This window comes from Copadichromis virginalis, linkage group LG20 (genome assembly GCF_057382275.1).
Source record: "Copadichromis virginalis isolate Kocher_CV1m ecotype Utaka linkage group LG20, C_Virginalis_male_GT1.1, whole genome shotgun sequence".
Taxonomy (NCBI): Eukaryota; Metazoa; Chordata; class Actinopteri; order Cichliformes; family Cichlidae; genus Copadichromis; species Copadichromis virginalis.
Window position 1 is genome coordinate 1,382,501 of NC_140637.1, and position 11,172 is coordinate 1,393,672.

Here is an 11,172-nt window from a genome sequence, read left to right on the forward strand (position 1 = left end):
ATGCTCTCTCTCTCTCTCTCTCCCATGCTCTCTCTCTCTCTCTCCCGTGCTCTCTCTCTCTCTCTCTCTCTCTCTCTCTCCCGTGCTCTCTCTCTCTCTCTCTCTCTCCCATGCTCTCTCTCTCTCTCTCTCTCTCTCTCTCCCATGCTCTCTCTCTCTCTCTCCCGTGCTCTCTCTCTCTCTCTCTCTCTCTCTCTCTCCCGTGCTCTCTCTCTCCCATGCTCTCTCTCTCTCTCTCTCCCATGCTCTCTCTCTCCTCCCATGCTCTCTCTCTCCTCCCATGCTCTCTCTCTCTCTCTCTCTCTCTCTCTCTCTCTCTCCCATGCTCTCTCTCTCTCTCTCTCCCATGCTCTCTCTCTCCCATGCTCTCTCTCTCTCTCTCTCCCATGCTCTCTCTCTCTCCCATGCTCTCTCTCTCTCTCTCTCCCATGCTCTCTCGCTCCCATGCTCTCTCTCTCTCCCATGCTCTCTCTCTCTCTCTCTCTCTCTCCCTCTCTCTCTTTTCTTCTTCTTTGTAGTGGAAAGCGGGTTACTGTGTATTGTCAGTTTTACAATGTTGCGTGAGTTACTATGAAGTCTTTTTTATTCTTCAGTACCTCAAATGCACATAAAAAAGGCAGTTCACAGGCACACCTTGTGTGATCATACAGTACACTCACATACACACACATTAAACATGCACACGCTCTTCATACACCTGCAAACTGCTCCACTCCCTGAGCTCTCGACCTCTCCCATTTTTTGCGCTTGGAGCCCTGTCATCTTTTTAAATACTCTAATTGTCGGGCCTCGGGGGAGCCCTAAAACACACAGAGTGTAAAAACCTGCGTGTCTGGTCTCCTGCCTGTCTCTGTGCCTTTCTCTGTCTTTATCTGTTAATGGTCTCTTTGGTCTCATTTTTATACTTAGCCACAAATAGAAAATCGTGACCGGTGTGCTGCATATTTGCGCGTGAGGCAGTGTAGCGCAGATTGCCGTGCATTAGCAGATTTCGCTTGGCAGAGAGGAGAAAACTTCTTATTAAAGTACTATATTGAAATAATCACATATAATATGTAGGCACACATGCTATTCTATTCTTGACATGTTGTTAGCGTGCTCAACAAGTCGGCATATTTCCAGAAATATCCATATTTCTAGTTTCCATTTTATTCATGAACATGTTTCATTAAAACGTTTTGAAGCTGGGTGATTTAGAACAAAGTAACAATCTGCTTATGTGAAGCTGCTGCTGTTGGTTTTGTATCGTGTTATAAAGTAACGTGCTGTGTGGCCTCCTACATGATTCAGCATTCCTACTGGACGAGCACATTTCAAGTTCAAGGCGGTGTGAACATTCACAACTCCCTAATAAGCCCTTTCAGCCTTTGTGTTTCAGGTTGAGGTGCAGTATCCGCTGGACTCATTGCTACAACAGGTAACTGTAGCGAACTAACACCAAGACTGCCACAGTGGAGGTAACCAAGAGGGTCGCTACTCGTTTGTAATTCTGTGCACCCACATGGGAATGTTACACTGTTAATGTGTCGCTGTGTGAAGAAAAGTCAAGGATCTGTTATCCTGCTTCTGATAGATCTGATGTTTGGTTACAAGTTTAATTTTGCTGCATTAGTTTTTCCAGTGTTAAAAAAGTTCCCGCTGTTTCCCAAGACTGAAATATTCACACAGGTGCTGAAACTTGTGTGATGTTTGTGTGATATGGCTAAGTTAGCTGTCAACACATTTCTGTAAAAAAAGAAGCTAAATAAAGTTCCATAAATGTTATATAATATTTGATATATTCAGTATATATTTTACCCAGCACAGAGTCTCACATTGTTGACTGGTTAACTACACTCACTTGGACATTTTTAAAATTCTTCAGCTACAAAGTGTTAAATAATAACAGAAGGCCTTGAATTTTTTTGTTTGTTTTGTTAAACATCAGGTGGCTATATGTTTATATATCTCAATGATTCATCCATAAGGAATAAGAATGAAAATATAAGAATTATTATTGTTTGAGTAAAAAGTGGACAACTCGATGAGTAAATGTTATGGCCCGTCTAGGCGCAGACCACAACATAAGGGGTGATCCATCCCCGTCCAACCCCAAGCAGCACGTCACGCAATTAATACTTTGTGACAGTGATTTATTTACAATGAGGGAATTTAAAAACAAAGGAAGGGAGCGAACTATAACTTCGGGGTGAACCCAAGGCCAAAACAACAAACAACAGGTAGCCTATCTCAGGAGTACATAAAACTTACCTGTTCAAAAGAACTAAACCAAAAAACAATTACTTTCCTCCCTACCCGACAAAAACAGGCTCCTACATTAAACCAACACAGTTAAACAGTGAACACACGGTCTGCCGGCTGGGTGGGGCCGAGGATGAATGACCTGGCAGTCCCTGGCGATGTCTTCTCGTGCGCTGCCTCCCGGTCATTAGCCAATCGGTACGATCTGTCCACCCTGGATGCACCAATCATGGAGGAGCACCTGCACACTCAGATTTACATAATAAAATTACGACAACAGTCATAACAGTAAAATATAGTTTAAAACACCAAATTCTTAATAAAACTTAGATATAGATATTTTTTAATCAAACTCGGGGCCACACACAAATACATCGCCCTTTCACCGAAACACACTGGTCTCAGTTAATGCTTCTGCAGAAATCATGAATCTGTTATGCGACCAGTATATGCTGCACGAACTGTGAGTTATTAATGTACAGCTAACATGTTAAAAATGAAGGGTGTCAAATAAAACTCTGCTGAAGGCCCCAGAAAGGCTATGTCCGGCCCTGCGGTGAACGAACAGCTTAAAATTCACGCTCATCGCATGAATGTTTAAGCTGTTTCACGTGTTTTCAAATATCTGCAAGTGGGAAAGCACGCATGCACTCATATACTTCATCTATATCTCTCACTTTTCTTTCTCACACTCACTCAGTCACTCATACGCATGCTATCAAACAGTCTGCATCAGATCAAAGCCAGTGCTGCCTGCGTACTCCTCCCCCCTCTGCGCCGAGCTCTGTGGGCTGTAAACACTATCCAAGCAAAGGCAGCCTTGAAGACACGAAGACAAGTAACTACCTGACACCTGACACTGACTTGAGAGCACTCACCGTGGTCTACCTGGGAATGAAATACTCACACAGACACAGACAAAGCTACCTGAGCTCCTCGCAGCAAGAAGCATCCATTCAGGGGGGAGATCAGAGAAAGTAGCCGTGCAAACAGAGCCCCCCCCACTCCCACAAAACACACTCCATAACAGCACGCCTACTCACCCACATCCCTTCTCTTCCCCACCATACTCCTGCATACCAAACACCTACCAGTGCCTCTCCAATCTAAGCCACATACCGAAAGTTGATAGAAGTTTATGTGTGTGTGTGTGTGTGTGTGTGTGTCTGCACACTTGTATGTGCATTTAGAGATTCTTGTGTTCACAGTGCCTTTGTCTCTATGTGTGCCTGCCTGGGCTGTTCAGAGGCAGTTGAAGGCTAACTCAGGTATACTCAACGGAAGCAAGTGAGACGCTGTGGGTTACCGGTGGCGGCAACTTAAGTGTGTGCTGTCTTTTCATGTGAAACCACCTGAAAGCCAACCAAAGGTCCCTCTCCTTACCTTCACCCCCACCCCACCCACCCCGTTTCCCTTTCTTCCGCTCTCCATCTCACAGTACAAAGGGAAGAATGAAAAAGAACAGCAGAGGACGGTGGATGAGGTAAGGGGTCCAGGGTACACGGGTGGGGCAAGAGGCTGGAGAAAAGGGGCTGCTGTGAGTGGACAAACAGGGTGGTGGACTTATTTGTGTGTTTGTATGAGACAATAATAACCCTGTAGGGATGAACTCAGTCACTGAGTTCAGCGAAGCTTTATAAGAGCCTGGTGGGACAGGGTGTCGTTGCTGTAACGCACCTTCAGAACCATCCTTTACTTCCTCGTGACAACCTTTAGATCAAAAAGTCAGTGACACAATCTTTTTAAGATGTCCCTGCACATCTGTTTTGCATGGCTCCGTCCGCTCTGTGCCTTCATAACTAAACAGGTTATGCTCTCGGTTTAAACGTGTCGTGCTTTTTGTGCTTTTTTGCAGGTAAATAAGGTATTTGACTACAGATTCTTCCATATTTACAATTTGCGTGTTGTACTAAGGTTGACGTGTTTATATCACACGTTACACCAGTGTTAAAACTGTGTAAAATAGCTGCATTTGTGGCTTGCTGACAGTGAGAAAAATCTCCTTACCAAAAAATAAAAACAGGAAAAGTAGCAAAATGTTTTAGTGTGGCTTTAATATTTGTACCTAACTCGAGGGATAAAACCACATTGTGACTACGTATAACAACTTGGCAAAGAACCAATTTTAAATGACGTCATTAGGCCTGTCACAAAAACACCTCAGAGATGCATCTGGCTGTTCAGTTGATCCCTCTGCTGTTCACCAAAGCCTCATCAAAATGGTCTCGGTGGAAGGTGGATGTCAAGAAGCCATTTTTAGGCAGGGGAAATGGGGAGACAATGTTGAGGTATGCCAGACTACACAAGAACTGCACTGAAAATCAGTGGCCACGGGTCTTACGGAGCGATGAATCCGAATTTTAAAGTTCTGGTTCAAATCATGATCAAAGAGGTATAAGGATGAGTGTCTCCAGAGATCTATCATCGTTTGGGGCTGCATTCCTGACAGTGGATTTTGTCAAAATTGATGGAATTATAAGAACTATTAGATTCTGATCCACCATGAAATACCATATGGCAGAGTTTTTATTTTTCAGCATGACAGTGATCCCAAACACACTGCAGGAAAACCAGAACACTATCTATCAATCATTGATTGGATTCCCCAAAGCCCAGACTTCAACAGTATTAAAGAAAATCATTTTGACAGAGACCAGAGCAAAAAGCAGCCAAGATCCAGAGATGAGCTGTGGATGTCCTCCAAGAATCCTAAAGTTTATGTTTGCACATTTCAATTATGATATGAAGAAATGAGGGGTGCAGAGTACAGTTTGTTTGTAAAAACGACCCTGTTTTCCAAAAACATGATCTTGTTCTTAAGAGGACACGTGCATTTAAAAGTGTTACACCCAAACACTTTGTTATGTCTCCCTTTGACTCGCTGTCGTACCAGGACAAAGCTTCTCAGGTGTTTGATCTCTGCTTCGCTTATTCTCTCTTCAGTGACAGTGTGATATACGAGGGTTAATATGGTGAAATGGGCTGACTGAAGCCTACAGGTCCACACATGCACGACGCTGCTCTCTGTTTGATGCTATTCTGAGCAATGCCACTGGCGCTGCAATCAGACCCATGTGTTTTTGAGTGAGTTTGTAGGCGTGTGTGTGTCTGACTCCTGCACCTGTAAATTTTATCTATAAAATGTTGATTGGCGTCAGAAAAAAGGGACTGCTGATGGTTCTGGCACGTCTGTGTGTGTTTATATTCGCAGCACTGTGTTTAATTGTGTGTGTTCATAGTCCTGAATGGACGTGTGAATCGTGAATGTTTGTGTTGCGTTTGTAGCCTTACCCAGTTTTGCGTGATAGTATCAGTCGTGTAGCTGTAGAGGGAGGCTGATATGGAATGTTAACAGTGACTCAAAGTGTTGGACTGTTTCCACAGAGTCTCATTCATGCAGAACTTTGATAGGACACGCAGGAGCGTCAACACATTTTAGGGAAAGATGAAGGGAGAGGGGCCCTATTATAATAGAATTCCAGTCATCTGCAGGGCGCAGATCATGTGAAAGATTATAGCTATTAAAACCAAAATTAGGCACCTGGGAGGTATGACGCTTATCATCGCTGAGAGCATGATTACCATCATCGTATTAAATCATGCAATTATGTTTTTGTTAGTGCCGCTGCGCGGGAGCCAGAGTGGATTTGGGGAATTGGCTGATAAAATGGCGCCATCTCCTGGTAAAGGACAGAAGAGCATCACTGCAGGTCAAGAGCTGCACAACCAGCTGATGGCGTCACACAAATGTTGAAGCACCCATAAAACTTATGTAACTGCAGTTATTAATGTAACAGAACATCACTTTGTGCTGCGCAATGTTATGACTTTGCATAACTGACTATTATATAATCAATTACTTTGTTATTATTCACAACAATTAACTTCATTATTTATTTATGTTTTTATTTATTTTACTTTGTGTATGTATTTATTCGTTATAGCATCATATGAACGTTAATTTTGGTTCCTACCTGATAGTGTTTATGGTGGGACTGATGAGAGTGTAACATCCTGAGTGTTTTGGTGTTTGTTATAGAGCACAGGTGTCAAACATAAGGCCCGGGGCCACAGTTTGCCCAGTAAAGATTCCCATCTGGCCCACTGGATGCCTTTGCAAAAATGTGAGGGCACATTTCTCTCTCTCCTGGCCATCCACGCTAAACCAAAGTAATTAAGTAATCGAGAAAATGTAATATAGAAATTTCAGGTTTTTTACAAGAGTTCACCAGAAACAGTTTAAGCCCAGGAAGTCGTGCTAACAGATTTCTTTGATTTTTTGTACAGCTGCATTTCTTTAATATGCAGAAAAACTGAGACATACTGTTGCCCATGAAGATATCTCAGGGATTAAATGTGTAGGAAACGTCTCCACACTGACAGAAACGAGAGTTTCACTGGACTCCTCAACAACAAGAAGAGGGCTTTCAGAGGGGGCAACAAAGAGGAGGTGAGGAAGGTCCAGGTGTTACTAAAGGACAAGATCAGAGAGGCTAAGGACAATTACAGGAGGAAGCTGGAGTGGAAACTCCAGCAGAACAGCATGAGAGAGGTGTGGAGGGGCATGAAGACCATCACTGGATTCAGGCCAACCAACAGCAGGGGAGCTGAGGGAGGTGAGAATAGAGCCGACGAGTTGAATCTGTTTTTCAATAGATTCGACACCACAGTGTCTGCTCCCACCCCCACAACCTCACCTGCAGTCAGCCTGGAATCCAGAGCCACACCACTGTGCCAGCCTCTCTCTTCACATGTTGCCTCCTGTGAGATTCCTGACACCCCTCCCCCACCCATCACCTTCACTCAATACCAGGTTGAGATGCAAATGAGGAGACTTCACTCAGGCAAGTCTGCTGGACCAGACGGAGTGAGTCCCCTTGTCCTCAAGACCTGTGCCCCCCAGCTGTGTGGAGTCTTTCATAAACTGTTTATGCTGAGTCTGAGTCTGCAGAGGGTCCCGGTGATGTGGAAGACATCATGCCTCGTCCCTGTACCAAAGACGCCTCGTCCCAGTGGCCCCCAGGATTATAGGCCCGTGGCACTGACCTCCCACATCATGAAGACCCTGGAAAGGCTCATCCTGGACCAGCTGCGACCCATAGTAAGACCACATCTGGATCCCCTTCAGTTCGCTTATCAGCCTCGTCTCGGAACAGAGGACGCCATCATCTACCTGCTCAATCGTGTCTACACCCATCTGGACCAGCCGGCGAGCACTGTGAGGGTCATGTTTTTTGACTTTTCCAGTGCTTTCAACACCATCAGGCCGACCCTCCTGGGTGATAAGTTAGCAGCGATGCAGGTGGATGCTTCTCTGGTGTCCTGGATTGTTGATTACCTGACAGGAAGACCACAATATGTACGTCTCCCACAGTGTGTGTCTGACAAGGTGATTAGCAACACAGGGGCACCACAGGGGACTGTCCTCTCCCCCTTCCTCTTCACCCTCTACACCACAGACTTCAGCCACTGCACAGAGACCTGCCATCTTCAGAAGTTTTCTGATGACTCTGCGGTGGTTGGATGCATCAGCAGGGATGATGAGACAGAGTACCGGGCTGTGGTCGACTCCTTTGTCACGTGGTGTGAGCAGAATCATCTGCAGCTCAACGTGGCAAAGACCAAGGAACTGATCGTGGACTTCAGGAAGACCAGGAAACACTTGACCCCTGTTTCAATCCAGGGGGTCAGTGTTGACATTGTGGAGGACTATAAATACCTTGGAGTACACATTGACAATAAACTGGACTGGGCTAAAAACACCACAGCACTTTACAGGAAGGGCCAGAGTCGTCTCTATTTTTTGAGGCGACTGAGGTCCTTCAACATCTGCCAGAAAATGCTGAGGATTTTCTATGAGTCTGTGGTGGCCAGTGCGATCCTCTATGCTGTTGCATGCTGGGGGAGCAGGCTGAGGGTCGCAGATGCCAACAGACTTAATAAACTGATCCGTAAGGCCAGCAATGTTGTGGGGATGGAGCTGGACTCCCTCAAGGTGGTGTCGGAGAGGCGGATGCTGTCCAAGATAAAGACAATGTTGGATAACACCTCCCACCCACTCCATGACATGTTGGTCAGTCACAGGAGCTCGTTCAGTGAGAGACTGAGATTACCCATGATGCACCACTGAACGACACAGGAAATCATTCCTGCCTGTGGCTCCCTGTACAACGCATCCACTTAACACACTGTTTGCTGCTACAACTACACATGTTTCTTTTCCAAATATTTATTTATAAGTGACTTATGTATGTATGTATGTATATATATGTATATATTGTACTATTCTTAGTTAGTGTATTGTCTGTCTTGTCTTAATGTTGGTTTAAAATGGAGCACTGTAACAAAAAATAATTTCCCCCAGGGATCAATAAAGTATTCTGATTCTGATTCTGATTCTAAAGACTAAAGTGGGCTGTATGTGGGCCACCATTTAAAAGGAATCAGGATCTGAACTCACTTTAGTGCTAAAGATATTTGCTCTATAACCTTTCTAAAGGTTCCTCATGTTAGTCTCATTTTACTTTATTTTATTATTTACATCAGTACATGTGTCATTTAGCAGTTCCACAGCTGACAGGTGGGGAGGATGGGAGTGGTAAAGAGGGGGGAAAGAAAATGGGGAAAATATTAGAAAACATAAAAAATAAAAGGACAGCACACAAGTGGAAAAACATAATGTGTGTTGGGTTGTGTGCGTTTGGGTATCTGTAGAAGATACTTTTAAGAGAAACTGTTTCCTGCCCCATACCCACAGCTCAAAGAGAGCAGAGAGCAGTAACACAACAAGAAACTAGGGTTGCACTTAGTTTTAATGGTTTTGCTTCTGTTGGACACACTGGCCAGCAGGAGCTGAGTATGAATGGTTACAAATTAATTAATTACAGGCTCACTGAACTCCACTGGAAATGTTGTCAAAGAATTCACTGCTAGGTTTGAGAGTCAGCAGTGAGGATTTCGCGGACAAAACTAAGCCTCCAACATGCATGTTTAATGACACGATGCACTGACTTGTCATCAGAGATGGGCGCGTTACTGTAATCTGATTACTTTTTTCAAGTAACAAGTAAAGTAAGGGATTACTATTGCAAAACGGTAATTAGATTACCGTTACTTTCCCGTAGGAACGCTGCGTTACTGCGTTACTAAAACCGTGATTATTTTGCGAGAATGTCTCACGACAGTGACGTAAGCGAGTGCGACGTTCGTGGCAACAGCTGTGTGCAGATCAACAATGGATCACATATGATTGTGGGAGAGAGTATGAGCGTGCAGCGTTTAAAGCGTGGAAGTACTGACCTTACTTTGAGTTTGATTCCATAAAAAGTGACAAAAACATTAGCGTCCATCGTGCGTGGGAAGAAAACTTCTTTTTACACCAAAAAACCTCTAAACAAGCTCCGAGTAGCTACGACGTAATGGGAAACTCACAGAGAAAGTCGCGGATTCTTCCACTGACCGCGGCACACCTGCACCAGGGTAAACCTCCGCCTACCCCACTCCTGCTTTACAGGTGAAAATAGAGCAACAGGACCGCTGAGTCTTTGACTTTATTTATTTTCTGCTGTGTTTTACTTGCATCTATTTGAAAGAGTGAGTGAAAACACAAAAAATATTTTATTTTATATGCTGGAATGTGCAGAAAATAGGTTTAAATGTTAAACTAATTTCTTCCAGTCAGAGAATGTTGAATATAATTTCATTTTTGCTTGATGCATAAAGTTAAAAGATTAAAACTAATAAAACAAGTTTAAAAAAAAGAGACTTTTCCATTTGATTACATTTTGTATGATGGATTATGCAGAAAAAGTAGAATTGGGCTGAAATATCTATCGCTTTATCACCTCTTCAGGTTGTAAATCGTGTTTTTAAAAAGTAACTAAGTAACTAAGTAATTAATTACTTTTGAAAATAAGTAATCAGTAAAGTAACTGGATTACTTTTGGGGGGAAGTAATCAGTAATTAATTACTGATTACTTTTTTCAAGTAACTTGACCAACACTGCTTGTCATGAATAACAATGTGGACAGTGGAGTGCAAGCTCAAATACTTTTGATGGATCTGTAACACTGCGACAACACAGCAAAAGGTTTTCTAAAGTGCTTGTCGTCTCATATGGTTCATATGTACACAGCTGGTGGGATTTAAGCTGTTGCTGAAAACATGTACATGCAGCAAATATGGCATATACTGTCAACATGACATCTCTTATCAGCTCTTTGCTCAAATACCATCCAAATGCCGTCTTTCACGTATGGCGTGCTATTTACTTTACAGTTGCTATGAATCTCAAAGCTGCTTTGCAACACCTCCAGCCCAGTTTTTGTTATGCTTGAGTCTGAATCAGTGTTGTATCTGTGCCACTAATGTCTGTTCTTTTCTGTCTCACCCTCCATTTATGCACACAGAAGGGCAGGGATGTGCTTTCAGAACAGACACGCATAATTTTCTGTAGCTGGAAATACCAACCTTCGTTTAACTAAAGTGGTCCGTGATAAGTATGATAAATAAAGGATATCTGCTGCATACAGCAAGACGTCCAATTCCCTACATTCTTCCTAAAATGTACTTTCTCTTGTCAGAATCCTTTCACCCAGAGCTTTGGGAAATGTTTTTTCCTTTTTTGCTGAGGTTGCAACTGAATATGTAGCGTGATTGACCTTTTCTCTGGAAAACATCAAACGGTAGTCGTTATTATTTGAGGTAGAAGTTGACATTGGCTGTCTTTGATGGGAGAGCCCCATTCAAGTTCCAGATTGCGGCAGATGCACTTTAAGTTCTTCCTCATCGACGATCAATTTGTAATACTAATAAGTAACCACACGTCAAATAATTGTAAATAATCTTTACAGTCACAGAAATTCCACTCAGACGGGTTTAAAACTTCCAGAGGCTACACTGTCTTTGACTGAATTATTCTGTTACTGCAC